This window comes from Accipiter gentilis, chromosome W (assembly GCF_929443795.1).
Source record: "Accipiter gentilis chromosome W, bAccGen1.1, whole genome shotgun sequence".
Taxonomy (NCBI): domain Eukaryota; kingdom Metazoa; phylum Chordata; class Aves; order Accipitriformes; family Accipitridae; genus Astur; species Astur gentilis.
In genome coordinates this window covers 15,612,365-15,627,267 of record NC_064918.1, presented here as the reverse complement: position 1 = coordinate 15,627,267, position 14,903 = coordinate 15,612,365, and positions in this window count along the sequence as shown.

Here is a 14,903-nt window from a genome sequence, read left to right as displayed (position 1 = left end):
TTTTGCTTTACCTATTAAACTGTCTTTATCTCAGACCCATGAGTTTTCTCACTCTTACCCTTCTGATTCTCTCCCTTGTCCAGCCGTGGGGGGAGTGAGCGAGCAGCTGTGTGGTGCTTAGTTGCTGTCTGGGCTTAAACCATGACACTGGAGCAAGGGGCAAACAAGTGTATGAGCACTCCACATTTGAGCGCTACAGCGTGACTTGAGAAATACAAAGGAGATGAGGTAGTGCCCAGATAGCTGTGTAAATGCCAACATGGTTTTCACCTTGGAAGAGTTCAGGAGCAGCATAAGGAGGAGAGCCACAGAAAGTATTTAAAGTTTCATCTCTTACTTTGCTGAATCCAAAGTGTTGTCGTCGTCCCCAACGTAGGTGTTACTGGTGTAGAATACATTTTCTGCTTTCAAGTCCTGGTGAATGATGATGTTCTCATGCTGTAGAACAAGAAGAAAATTTGGTATTAGCTTGTTAACAAGAAAGTTCTCAAGTGCCTACCCCTAATTGATTAATTACCACACAGGTGAAAGGGAATTACCTTGGACAAAGTCAGAAATGAGCATTGCAATGAAATTGAAAAAGTTACAGTATTTAAACAAATTTAACTTATTCTCTACTGATAAAAACCAATAGAGTAGATGGAGAAGATAAGGAGGAGGATGCTGGTTTTAGAAGAATAGCAGTCTTTTGTTAACTAATATCAACAACTTCATTAAGCAGATTTGTGATGGCATCATGGCTGATCCTACAAGACTAGATATCTTCACGTGCGAAATCTGTGTATTTTATTTTTTCAGGATTCAGAACACTTTGCAATTACTACATTTCTGTAATGATGTAAGTAACAAAATAATTTATTTTTAACTAATTCCATTTTTGTATGTATTGTAAGTTTGTGGACTCACAAAGTGAAAGCTGCTAGTTTACCAAGGCCATGAAGTGAACATAATCACATATAAAGTAAGAAAGCTGCTACAATTTTTTTGTGATCTAATGTCGTGAAGAACTGGTGGTGGCAGGAGAAAAGGACCACAGACTTGTGCCTTGTGGTATTTCATGTCCTTGTAGGACACCAAGTTTAGTGGTATCTTCAAGTTTTAGAAATCTAATGTAACTTGTACTCTTTTTCCTTGAAAATGGCAGTAGTGGTCAAAGACTCAAACTGAATTTCCTCTGCTTAGTAGAGATATATCTGTCTTGATTAAGTAAGGGTTTAGCTTCATCTTTGAAATAACTAGGAGGAATCGATGTGTTTGAGCTTTCTCTGCCCTACCCTTTGAATTAACAAGGTATATGTGTACCTGGAGGCAATAAGGAAACTCTTCAGCATCCTAAGATTTTTAAACAGTCATCAGTACCAGGCAGGGATCTTCTGTCCTTGTGTGGATTGACAGCAGTGAGAATGGATTTAAGTAGCCTGGATTTGATGGCTTAGCAAAAAAAGAAAAAAGTTTTTGCAGAAGTCTGTGTATGAGTGAAGAGGTTGGCCAGCTTGGTAGTCTGGGTTTAATGCTAAGAAATAGATGCAATCTTGAAATGTAAGTTCCAGTAGCTCCTGAATATCTGTCCTATGGAAAAGGTGTTGAAGCTAATCCATCACTTACAGGATGTCTGAGCATTTTGTCAAAATACATTAACAAAAAATGCATACTGTTTACATATACTATGAGCAGTTTGTAATGTAGTTTCTAGACATCTGACCTGGGAACACTTGCTTTTGACTCTCAGAGCTTTTCAGGCTTTCAGAGCCCAAGGCTATTATGTGGCATATGAGAATATGAGCTGCCGGAGGGCACCCTGAGCCAACTTTAACAAATACTAGTTTTACTTCTCAAACTTGCAGAACAGTCTTCCTGTGTTTTTATGCTGTTGTTTTAAGTAGCTGTAGTTACTATGCAAGGTTCAGAGGAGATGGTACTGGAAGTAGTTAACTGCCCTTTTCTGCCTTTATAAGATGCTTTGGGCTCTACACAAATAGCATCATCCTAAATCCAGTTGCAATACTGAAGACTAGGCAAGGGGAAGTGACTTGCTGGGTGTTAACTTCACAGATTTGTTCCAAAGTGAAGATTGCAAATTGCACATTCATTAATAAGCAAGCTGGCTGTTTGCAATACCTAACAACAAGCCTCTTTGGAACACTTTCTTTTAGTGGAAGAGTGACTGATCCTATGTTAAAATAGCTGGAGAAAAGATATTAAGCTTTATTAGTTGGTGCCTACAGCAACCTAAAGCAAACCAGGAGAATGCTGTTGCTAAAGGGATGGTTCCACCCACCGGATGTTCCCAGTTCAGTCTCCTCCCAAAAGCTGTCAATAGAGAGGCAGTAACTTGAGGTGGATGTGAAAGCTCTCTTAGATACTTTTAAGATAGCTATTCACTAGCTGTTTTGCTCTTCAGAAACATGGGCCTGAAACCTTGGTAACAGTAAACCTACTAGTTGGAAACCAAAAGATACATCCACAGAATCTGCTACAGTAGCGAGGGGCAACATGCCTGTGGAAGAACAACTTACCATGTGCTTCACAGCAGATACAATCTGAGAGAAGATTATTTTACACTCTATTTCTAGTAGCTTCCCTTCTGTACTGATTTTAGTGAAGAGCTCCCCACCTCCTGCATACTCCATCACCAGGTGCAGTTTTGAGAGTGTCTCCACCACTTCATACAGTCTGATGATATTTGAGTGGTGCTGGTTTTCCATGCTGGATATTTCACGAGATAGCAAAGGCTGAATCTTCTGATCTTAGCTTTGTCTTGTCCAAAATCCTAATTGTGACTTTCTCATGAAAAGCATTTTTCTTTTCAGGTATTAATGCAATAGGTACAAAATGGTAATACTATTTACTTATAACAAAGCTTGGTTGTAGAAGCGCGATAAAATTTCACCTCTGATCGGTATAAGCTAAGCTGCAGAGGCCTACTAAGCCCTGTAAAGTTTCATAAACACCTGTGTTCCTTTCTGTCTCCAGCATCCTATTCACTGCTGATGTAGCTAGCTAAAGGCTGGTAGAGTATTGGCAAGGGCTAATCAAATCATCTGCTGTCTTAGTGTGCTCCACTGCCATCAAGCTAATATGTGTCTGATGGCCAAAGTTATAGCATCTATTTCTGGTGTCTAATGCTGGTAAAGAAAGTCTGCACTTTCTCTTGCATTGTTAGCTCAATGCTGTTCAGATGAGCTGGGCCTGAGCCTGGTACTTGCAGACTAATGGGGGTGTCAAATTTAGGTACTCTGTTTCAGAGTAGACAAACTTGGGGGTAATTTAGGGGCTCTGGTTATAACTCTGCAAGTTTATAATGGAAAGGTGTGTTTAAGTTGGTGTGACTTACAGAACTTTTCCTTAACTTCTTACCCCCACAAATTCTCAGTTACCAAAATCAGTGTTGTAGAGATTTGTCTTTCTCAGGATAGCTGTGCCAGTTTTTCCAACGTGTTCATGGACGAGTAGTTCTTTGTACTGTACAGAATACAGGAAAAATACATTATTTATTTTGGGTTTTTAGGTCTGTATGCCACAGTGGGCCATGAATCCACACCACACAGATTTTATTCTGAGGAAGGGGAAAAAAACCCACCTAGTGAAGTAGAATAAGTTGCAGGGATCCTGTAAGACAGCAAATCTAGCTGTCTTACACTGTCCTGGTAATGCAAAGCTGCTGTTAAGTTCTATGTGTTTCTGTAGCATATCTACATTATACTTTGGGACCTATCTGCTGGAAACTATTAATAATTACACCCTTTACCTTTCCTCCTCAGAGACCCAATCTATCGGTGGGGTACCTTTCTTTCCTTTTCCCTTCTCCTTCAGTCCAGTTACAATGGTGTTTGAGAATTTTGAAAAATTTGAATAATCTTGGGATGTTGGGACCAGCATGGTCCTAGCCCTACTGCTAGGAACTAGCATGTTCCTGAATGTGGTTCAGCTCTCGTTTAAGGTTAAACAGCTATTTAAGAAGATCACCCAGAGATCTGCCCCGAGGCTGGATAATTATGAGTGGCGGGGGGGGGGGGGGGGGGGGGGGGTAGTATGGGCAAGTACCTAGAAAAGTGGGCACCTCCAATGTTTTGGAAATTCACCCCTAAACAAGTGCACAATCCAGAAGAACTAGTAAAATATTTGGAAATGGTATGCTGTTGCCCTGGCAACTCCAGAGAGATACAAATTGCTGCAACATGCTGGGGCCTGGCCCATGCCTATCGAGCCCTGTTCGACAACACTCAGTACCCTCAAGGGGAAGAGAAAGTCTCTGTGGATCTAACAACAAAACGACAGGCACTGTGGCTACCCAAACCTCAGCTACGGGCACTGTAGTCCCTCCAGCCCCAGTGATGAGCACTGCGGTTATCCAAAATCCAGTGAGCGATACTGCAACTGAACCAGTGGACCAGCCCGCAGCTGGCCCCCATACAGAAGAAGAAATATACAAAAATTCAGTTTGCTTAGCGAAGGATGAAGATGAGACGGGGCCATCATGGGAATAGGAAGAAGAGGCAGAACCAGAGGTAATCACCTGATCCCTATCCTTGAGTGAGCTGCAGGATATGCAAAAAGATTTTGGCTGCTGTACCTAGCTCCTCCAATGCTGGGACAATGGAGCTAATAGCTTGGACTTAGAAGGTAGGGAAGCAAAGCAGCTGGGATCGCTTGCTGGGGAAGGTGGCATTGACAAGGTGATTGGAAAAGGGACAGAAGCCATGAGCCTCTGGAGGTGACACCTGTCAAGTGTGAGTCATGGTTTCAGCCCAACTGGCAACAAAGGACCATGCAGTTGCTTGCTCCCTTCTCCTGCCTGCCTTCCCCCCCCCCCCCCCCCCCCCCAGTTGAGATAGGGAGGAGAATCAGAAAGGAGAAAAGAAAAAAAAACAAACGGGACCTCAAGGGTTGAGATAAAGGCAGTTTACTGGGACAACACAAAAAGAGAAGTTACAACAACAAGAATGGTACTAATAAAAGAATATACAAAGCGAGTGATGCACAATGCAACTGCTCACCACCCAGAACCTGACACTCCGCCACTTCCCCCACCGAAAGCCGAGAGAGCCCCCCCCCACCCCGCTCCCCAGTTATATACTGAGCATGATGGCACATGGTATTCAATAGCTCCTTGGCTAGTTCAGGTCAGCTGTCCTGGCTGTGCCCCCTCCCAGATTCCTGTGAAAATTAACTCTAATCCCAGCTGAACCCAGGACAGCGTGAAAGAAAGTTACCCCCTTAAGGAAGATGTTAAATATCAACCAGGCAAGTGGACAAACATGGAAAAAGGTATCCAATATCTGAAGGAATTAGCTGTGCTAGAGATGATTCATTATGACCCGGACAACCCACAATTACCTAAAGATCCAGATGAAGTCCCATGCACATGACCCATGTGGCGGAAGTTTGTATGGAGCGCACCATCGTCCTATGGCAACTCACTGCCAATAATGACATGGAAATATGAAGAGGCACTGACAGTGGATGAAGTGGCTCGCCAACTCCGTCAATATGAAGAAAATCTCTCCTCCTCCCTACAAGCCTGCATTTCGGCTGTGGAGAAGCTGTCCCAGGATGTCCAACAAATCAAAGAGGGTATGTCCTACTCCGCACTTGTAAGGACCAATGTCTCAGCTATTAGGAGTGAGCGCTCCTCTGCCCAAGAGAGAGAACATAGAAGGTACACACCGCGAGGTGCCCTGTGGTTTTACCTATGTTATCTTGGAGAGGACATGAGGAAAAGGGACGCAAAACCTACCTCCATCCTAAATGCACGGGTACGTGAGTTGCAAGGAAAAACCATCACAAAGGGGATTCTACTAGGAAAAATGCTGCTCCAGTTTCCAAACAGAATAGTAGAAGGGCTGATTTTATTTCTGATCCTCTTGAAGGGAATTCTGAGCCAATTTTATAAGAAGTGAGTACTGGACACTCTAACCAGAATTAGAGGGGCCCTGCCTCCAGCCAGGTGGAGGAAAGGGATAACCGGGTCTTTTGGACTGTGTGGATTTGATGGCCTGGCACGTTAGACCCGCAGGAGTACAAGGTTCTAGTAGACACCGGTGCACAGTGTACTCTAATGCCATCAAGTTCTAAAGGGGCAGAACCCATCTGTATCTCTGGTGTGACAGGGGGATCCCAAGAGTTAACTGCATTGGAAGCTGAAATGAGTCTAACTGGGAATGAATGGCAGAAACACCCCATTGTGAGTGGTCCAGAGGCTCCGTGCATCCTTGGCATAGAACACCTCAGGAGAGGGTATTTCAAGGACCCAAAAGGGTACCGTTGGGCCTTTGGTATAGCTGCATTGGAGACAGAGGAAATTGAACAGCTGTCCGCCTTGCTTGGCCTCTCTCAATACCCTTCGATTGTAGGGTTGCTGAGGGTTGAAGAACAACAGGTACCAATTGCTACCACAACGGTGCGCTGGCAGCAATATCGCACCAACCGAGACTCCCTGATTCCCAACCACAAATTGATTTGCCAACTGGAGACCCAAGGAGTGATCAGCAGAACTGACTCACCCTTTAATAGTCCCATACGGCCAGTGTGGAAATCTAATGGGGAATGGAGACTAACAGTAGATTATCGTGGGCTGAATGAAGTCACGCCACTGCTGAGCGCTGCTGTGCCAGATGTGTTAGAGCTTCAGTGTGAACTGGAATCAAAGGCAGCCGAGTGGTATGCCACAATTAACAATACTAATGCATTTTTCTCAATCCCTTTGGCAGCAGAGTGTCGTCCACAATTTGCCTTTAATTGGAGGGGTGTCCAGTACACTTGGAATCGATTGCCCCAGGGGTGGAAACACAGCCCCACCATTTGCCATGGACTGATCCAGACTGCACTGAAAAAAGGTGAAGCTCAGGAACACCTGCAGTACATTGATGACATCATCGTATGGGGCAACATGGCAGAAGAAGTCTTTGAGAAGGGGAAGAAAATAATCCAAATCCTTCTGAAAGCCAGTTTTGCCATAAAAAAAGTAAGATCAAGGAACCTGCATGGGAGATCCAGTTTTTGGGAATAAAATGGCAAGATGGACGTCGTCAGGTCCCAATGGACGTGGTCAGCAAAATAGCAGCTATGTCTCCACCAACATAAAAAGGGAACACAGGCCTTCTAGGTGTTCTCAGCTTTTGGAGAATGCATATTCCAAATTACAGTCTGATTGTAAGCCCTCTCTACCAAGTAACCCGGAACAAGAATGATTTTAAATGGGGGCCTGAATAACAACAAGCCTTTGAACAAATTAAATGGGAGATTGTTCATGCAGTAGCCCTTAGACCAGTCTGGACAGGACAAGATGTTAAAAATGTGATCTGTACTGCAGCTGGGGAGAATGGCCCGACTGCTGGTGCTGGGCTGGATGTTCAAAGGGAGGGTCTCCTCTACACATCATGCAACTGATGCCATGTGGGGTATGTGGATTGCACTGGTCCCACAACAGGCTCGCATAGGAAACCCCAGTCACCCAGGAGTGTTAGAAGTGATCACGGACTGGCCAGAAGGCAAAGATTTTGGAATGTCGCCAGAGGAGGAGGTGGCATGGGCTGAAGAAGCCCCGCTGTATAATAAACTGCCAGAAAATGAGAGGCAATATGCCCTGTTCACTGATGGGTCCTGTTGCATTGTGGGAAAACATCGAAGGTGGAAGGCTGCTGTATGGAGTCCTACACGACAAATCGCAGAGACTGCTGAAGGAGAAGGTGAATCGAGTCAGTTTGCAGAGGTGAAAGCCATCCAGCTGGCTTTAGACATTGCTGAAAGGGAGAAGTGGCCAGTGCTCTATCTCTATACTGACTCATGGATGGTGGCAAATGCCCTGTGGGGGTGGCTACAGCAATGGAAGAAGGGCAACTGGCAGCACAGAGGTAAACCCATTTGGGCTGCCGCACTGTGGCAAGATATTGCTGTTCGACTAGAGAATCTGGTTGTAAAAGTTTGTCATGTAGATGCTCACATACCCAAGGGTCGGGTCGCTGAAGAACATCAAAACAACCAGCAGGCGGATCAGGCCTCCAAGACTGAAGATTAAACCATGACAAATATCTTAGTCAATCATTCACACATTTCTTAACAATTAATCATTTTTATCAAATCTTTTAGAAAAAGACTTCACCTTACTTTCTAGCACATGGAAGTAAATTTAAAAAGTTAGTACTGTTTACCTGTTCCTTTAAGAGAAGATTAAGAAGGCTATTACATTTGTACATGTGTTTTGGTATAAAAACATTCAAAATGTTTTTATTTAATATTCTGAAGTTATTTAACTCAAGTTTAGTGTTTCAACATTTCTAGAAGTGCTATAGATACATATATCTCTGTACAGATCAAGAAAACTGTTTGTTGTATTTACATCTTAGTAAGAAAAAAATGCATAAATTGATCCCCCTACCAGAGCACGCAGATATTCTAAGGAAATGTGATTCTTGTAAAAGGTGCTGAATTATTCCTTGATGCACCGAGAACCTTGTGCATTGTATAAGGCAGTCTTCCCTACGCTGCTTTTGTCTTACCCATTTCATGCTTTAGTGAGCCTGCTAGGAAAGAGGTTACTCCTACATGGTGCTGATGGTGGTGTGCTGAATTGGAAGGAAATGCAGTTTGAATGATAACAGCACATGACACTGCTCCTGGGAGAGCTCTGACTGCTGACCCTAGGGGTGAAAGACTAAAATCCTTGTCACAGTGGTAGCATATTGATCATGTAAACCAAGAGGAAAGGGGGTTGGAGGGGGGGGGTAAACATGAGCTTTCACACCTCTGCAGTCTGGGCTGAACAAGGTGGTCAGAGAAAATAACAGATAATATGGCATGAAGGCTTTGGGTCATATCTCATTCTCTCACCTGTTAAGATGATGGAGAAAAGGAGAATCAATCAAATTGGAAAAGAAAGACTATGAGAAAACCAGGAGATAGTAGTGTACAAAGATGTGGGGAAAACTAGTCATCCCTGAGGGAAAACAAGAACAGTTTTTATTATTGTCAGAGGCAGAAGTAGAAACAGGATAGATGAAGACAATTCTTAATTATACTTATAACTGCAGTGTTTGTTGCAGTCACCTAGCCTTTCTACTTCTTCCTAGAAACAGCATATAGGGTGCTTTTTTCTGCTTATAAAAAGAAAAATAATGGATAGTTCAGCACTGCCTTCTACCCTGGTTTGGCTGTACCAAAGCTCATTTCCCTGCACCTACTCAGCCCACACCTATATCCTGTCCCAGCATTTTTATGTTAATAAACCCCCTGCAAATGAGTCAGTAAAGCAGGCATAAAATTTCTTACAAAAATTACTGTGCCCAAATAAAAGCCTCATCCATACTAGTAAAATTTGCTATGAAACAAAGGCAACCTTGCTAACTCTGGCTGCAGGCAGGAGCATGCCTAGCCAAGCTGCCCTGGGGGTTTATGCACCTATAGCCCTGCAGCCCGTGAGCTGGGGCAGGGAAGATAACAGATGGACAGGACCAGTTGTACAAACTGTGGGGGTGCTTGAGCCATGGGGCAAGATGTGTTAACTCCCCAAAGTGCAAATACTAATTTTTCTTGTAATATCTACCATCTAGAAAAAATATTTCTGGCTGCTTTAAAGACTAATCCAAATCTAAGCATTTATCTGTGACTGCCTATAGATTCACACAACGACAACAAAAAAAAGGCACATACTACCTATATGTGTACTTAAAGTACAGCATCTTTCTTTGCAAAGCTGTACATATACAAATAGACTTAACTATGATGCTCGCCATGCAGGTGACCCACGCAGTGCTGCCTACCTTTGGTTTGGGAATGAATTCCTGCTGCATTAAAGGGTAAAGAATTTTGGCAGAAAATAAACCCCCTTGCATTCCAGTTTATCCTCAGATGTCAGAGGGGCTGGGGGCGGCTAGGTTTAAATTCTGAGTGATGTCCAATTCTGCGGCAGAGGATCCACAGGGGAAATCACGCACAGACCAATGTGATCAAGTGAAGCCCATTTACTACAACTTTTAGCACAGTTATATACCTTATGTGCTTGTGCACGCGCCTTATACAATACTCTAATTGGTCCAATACCCCGGTTCACGCGACACTATCTTATCCTCTACTGGCTGTGCAAGCTTCTTCACGAGGTGTCCAGCAGTTACTTATCTCATTCTTCGGCATCCAGGAGTTGTTTGTCAGGTTCTTCTTATCTTCCTTTTTCCCAGCGTACAAGGACACAGCATCCTTGTCTGCTCCGGCACTTTGTAAACTTATGCTTCGTTCCCACCTAACGGCTGGATTGCTCACATGCCCTCGCCCAGCCAAGAAATCCTCAACGTTAAAAATGTGCTCTACACTGCAGCTGGGGAGAATGGCCCTACCTGGAGCCTCTGGCAGAAAGCACCTGGGGAGACCCAAGGCCGACCCCTGGGGTTTTGGAGTCAGGGATACAGATGATCCAAGGCTCGCTATACTCCAACTGAAAAAGAGATCTTGGCAGCATATGAAGGAGTTCGAGCCGCATCAGAAATGGTTGGTACTGAAACACAGCTCTTCTTAGCACCCCGAATGCCAGTGCTGGGCTGGATGTTCAAAGGGAGGGTCTCCTCTACACATCACGTGAGTGATGCCACGTGGAGTAAGTGGATTGCACTGATCACAAAACGAGCTCGCATAAGAAACCCCAGTCACCCAGGAATTGTGGAAGTGATCACAGACTGGCCAGAAGGCAAAGATTTTGGAATGTCGGCATAGGAGGAGGTGACGTGTGCTGAAGAAGCCCCGCTGTATAATAGACTGTCAGAAAATGAGAGGCAATATGCCCTGTTCACTGATGGGTCCTGTCGCATTGTGGGAAAACATCGGAGGTGGAAGGCTGCTGTATGGAGTCTTATACGACAAGTCGCAGAAACTCCTGAGGGAGAAGGTGAATCGAGTCAGTTTGCAGAGGTGAAAGCCATCCAGTTAGCATTAGACATTGCTGAAAGGGAGAAGTGGCCAGTGCTCTATCTCTATACTGACTCATGGATGGTGGCAAATGCCCTGTGGGGGTGGTTACAGCAATGGAAGCAGAGCAACTGGCAGCACAGAGGTAAACCCATCTGGGCTGCCACACTGTGGCAAGATATTGCTGTTCAGCTAGAGAATCTGGTTGTAAAAGTACGTCATGTAGATGCTCACGTACCCATGATTCGGGCCACTGAAGAACATCAGAACAACCAACAGGTGGATCAGGCTGCCAAGATTGAAGTGGCACAGGTGGACCTGGACTGGCAACATAAGGGAGAACTATTGATGGCTCTGTAGGCCCATGACACCTCAGACCATCAGGCAAGAGATGCAACATATAGATGGGCTCGTGATCGAGAGGTGGACTTGACCATGGACGCTATCGCGCAGGTTATCCATGAATGTGACACACGTGCTGCAATTAAGCAAGCCAAGCGGTTAAAGCCCCTGTGGTATGGAGGGCGATGGCTGAAATACAAATATGAGGAAGCCTGGCAGATTGACTATATCACACTCCCACAAACTCACCAAGGCAAGCGCTATGTGCTGACAGTGGTGGAAGCAACCACCGGATGGCTGGAAACATATCCTGTGCCCCATGCCACTGCCCAGAACACTATCCTGGGCCTTGAGAAGCAGGTCTTGGGGCGACATGGCACCCCAGAAAGAATTGAGTCAGACAACGGGACTCATTTCTGAAACAACCTCATAGACACCTGGGCCAAAGAGCATGGCATTGAGTGGGTGTATCATATCCCCTATCATGCACCAGCCTCTGGGAAAATCGAGCGATACAATGCACTGTTAAAGACTACATTGAAAGCAATGGTGGGTGGAACCTTCAAACATTGGGATACACACTTAGAAAAGCCACCTGATTAGTCAACACTAGAGGATCTGCCAATCGGAGTGGCCCTGCCCAATCAGAGTTTTTACATACTATAGAAGGGGATAAAGTCCCTATAGTGCACATAAAAAACATGTTAGGGAAGACAGTCTGGGTTACTCCTGCCTCAGGCAAAGGTAAACCCATTCGTGGGATTGCTTTTGCTCAAGGGCCTGGGTGCACTTGGTGGGTGATGCGAAAATATGGAGAAGTCCGATGTGTACCTCAAGGGGATTTGATTTTAGGTGAAAATAGCCAGAATTAAACTGTATGATATTAGTTGCTATATAACCCTGCTACTGTATGTTATCATTACTATAATTGTTATATGCTATATCCATAGTACTATAGTAAGAATCACTTGGATCAAGCAAGAAAGAACTGTGATAAAACTGAGCAAAGCGCAGTAGTGATGGAACCAGAACTGACTCCAGCATGCAACAATCCAACGGTGCACACCATCCTCCTGCTGCGTCAAATGTCAGCTGCTCGTCACACCGCACTGAAGCCCTATTCTGCTCTACCGACTGACAGGACTTTGCACCATCCCTCCTGCCCAGACAGACTGGTATGACAGATGGAGCCCAGAGTCAGGAACTAAATGAACTCAACGAGCATTTTATGAACCCATAAACTAAAGGAATTCTATTTCTGTGTGTGTATGCATATATACATACAGACATATATATATCTCTCTCTCATTGTTCATATGTCTCAAAGGGACGGAAAAGGTGATGATGATTGGTCAGGATGTAACTAAAGGTATGGGACCTGAGCATGACGTCAGTGGTATAGAATAAGGGGTGGATACTGTCCTGGTTTCAGCTGGGATAGAGTTAACTGTCTTCCTAGTAGCTGGTACAGTGCTATGTTTTGAGTTCAGCATGTGAAGAATGTTGATAACACTGATGTTTTCAGTTGTTGCTAAGTAATGTTTAGTCTAAAGTCAAGGATTTTTCAGCTTCTCATGCCCAGCCAGCGAGAAAGCTGGAGGGGCACAAGAAGTTGGCACAGGACACAGCCAGGGCACCTGACTCAAAATGGCCAACGGGGTATTCCATACCATGTGATGCCGCATTTAGTATAGGAATTGGGAAGCGGGGGTGGCGAATCACTGCTCGGGTACTAGCTGGGTGTTGGTCAGTGGGTGGTGAGCAATTGCCCTGCGCATCATTTGTACATTCCAATCCTTTTATTACTACTGTTATCATTTTATTAGTGTTATCATTATCATTATTAGTTTCCTCTTTTCTGTTCTATTAAACCGTTCTTATCTCAACCCAGGAGTTTTACTTTTTTTTCCCCCGATTTTCTCCCCCATCCCACTTGATGGGGGGGGGGAGTGAGTGAGCGGCTGCGTGGTGCTTAGTTGCTGGCTGGGGTTAAACCACGACCTGCCAGGACCTGTGGCCTATGGGAGACCCATGCTGGAGCAATCTGTTCCTAAAGGACTGCACCCTGTGGGAGGGACCCCACACTGGTGCAGGGGAAGAGCGTGAGGAGTTCTCCCCTGAGGAGGAAGGAGCGGCAGAGACAACGTGTGACGTGACGAGCTGACTGCAACACTCATTCCCTGTCCCCCTGTGCTGTGCAGGGGGAGGAGGTAGAGAAATCGGGAGTGGAGTTGTGCCCAGGAAGAAGGGAGGGATGGGAAGAAGGTGGTTTAAGATTTGTTCTTATTTCTCATTATCCTACTCTGATTTGATTGGCAATAAATAAAATTATTTTCCCTGAGTCGAGTCTGTTTTTCCCATGATGGTAATTGGTGAGTGATCTCTCCCTGTCCTTATCTCGATCCACAAGCCTTTCATTATAGTTTTTCTCCCCTGTCCAGCTGAGGAGGGGGGGCTAATAGAGCAGCTTAGTCGGCACCTGGCATCCAGCCAGGGTCAATCCATCACACTGTGGCAAAGGCTATAAGACCCAGTTGCGCTGGAAGAGCACCAGAACTATAAAACTCGGCACCCGCGGTTGCAGGGAGTCCACGCGTGTTTGCAGCGCGCTGGCGACGCGCAGCGGATTAGCCTCCGCTTCCTGCAGCGATCGGCCGGCGGAGAGCGGCAAGGACCACCCCGGGGCGCTCGCCTGAGGCAGTGCCACCTCCGGGGGCCGGATCTGCGCCCGGGCAGGGGGACGCAGCCAGCTGCCACTGGAGCCGCGCTCTCGCCGTCGTACCTGAAAACCGGCTCCCTCCTGCCACCTCCAGCCCCGGCTCCGCAGGGCCTCGCCGCCCCTTCCCACCTCCCAGGTGACTAACCCCAGGCAGAGGCGGCCCGCCCCGGATCGCGGCCTCCTCACCGCCGCAGCTCCTGCCAACCGCCCGCCATTTGCTGCCGTCAGGCAGCCCGCCTCACTCTTCCCCTCACGCGGCGGGGACGGACCTCCCTGCCTAACCCCGTCCCCCAGCTTGCCGACGCCCCAGCTGAGGGGGGGTGGTAGCCCGGGCTGAGGGGCCGCCGCCACCTTTGCTGCAAAACCTTGGACAGCTCCGCCGGCGGCGGGCTGCAGTCTCGCGACCGGCCATCACCTGCCAGGCAAAGCCCCCCGCACCCCACTTACACCCTCCAGGTCCTCGTGCCCCCACGTTTGAAACCCACACCCTAGGAGCTCCAGGCTGCACCCCCCTTCTTAGTTTCAGTTCTTTTAATGGTACAAAATATTTCCTCAAAAGGCCACCAGCCCTCATTTAAAGAAATTGGAAAGACAAGCCCCAGCAAAGACCTTTGTAGATGTCAAGGTTCCAGTTAGGGGAAAAAACCCCAGCAGGCAGAAAGTATCAGGGAGCTGTGAGAGCATTTCTCACAATACACACTAAGCCGTGGCAACAATGCAAACATGAGCACACTCCCAAAGTTGGGTCCAGCCATGGCTGAAGCTGGACTAGATCTGAGCTGGTGAAGCAGGAAAGGGCTCCAGCTTCTGTTGTACCTGCCTGAGCTGCCACGTGTTTGACAAGCTACAAATTATTTGTATTTTCATTATAAACAAGTTGCTTTAATTTTTAAATTATTTGCTAGCAGCAAACACTACAGTTTAAGAACAAAGTTGTTAGAAATAACAA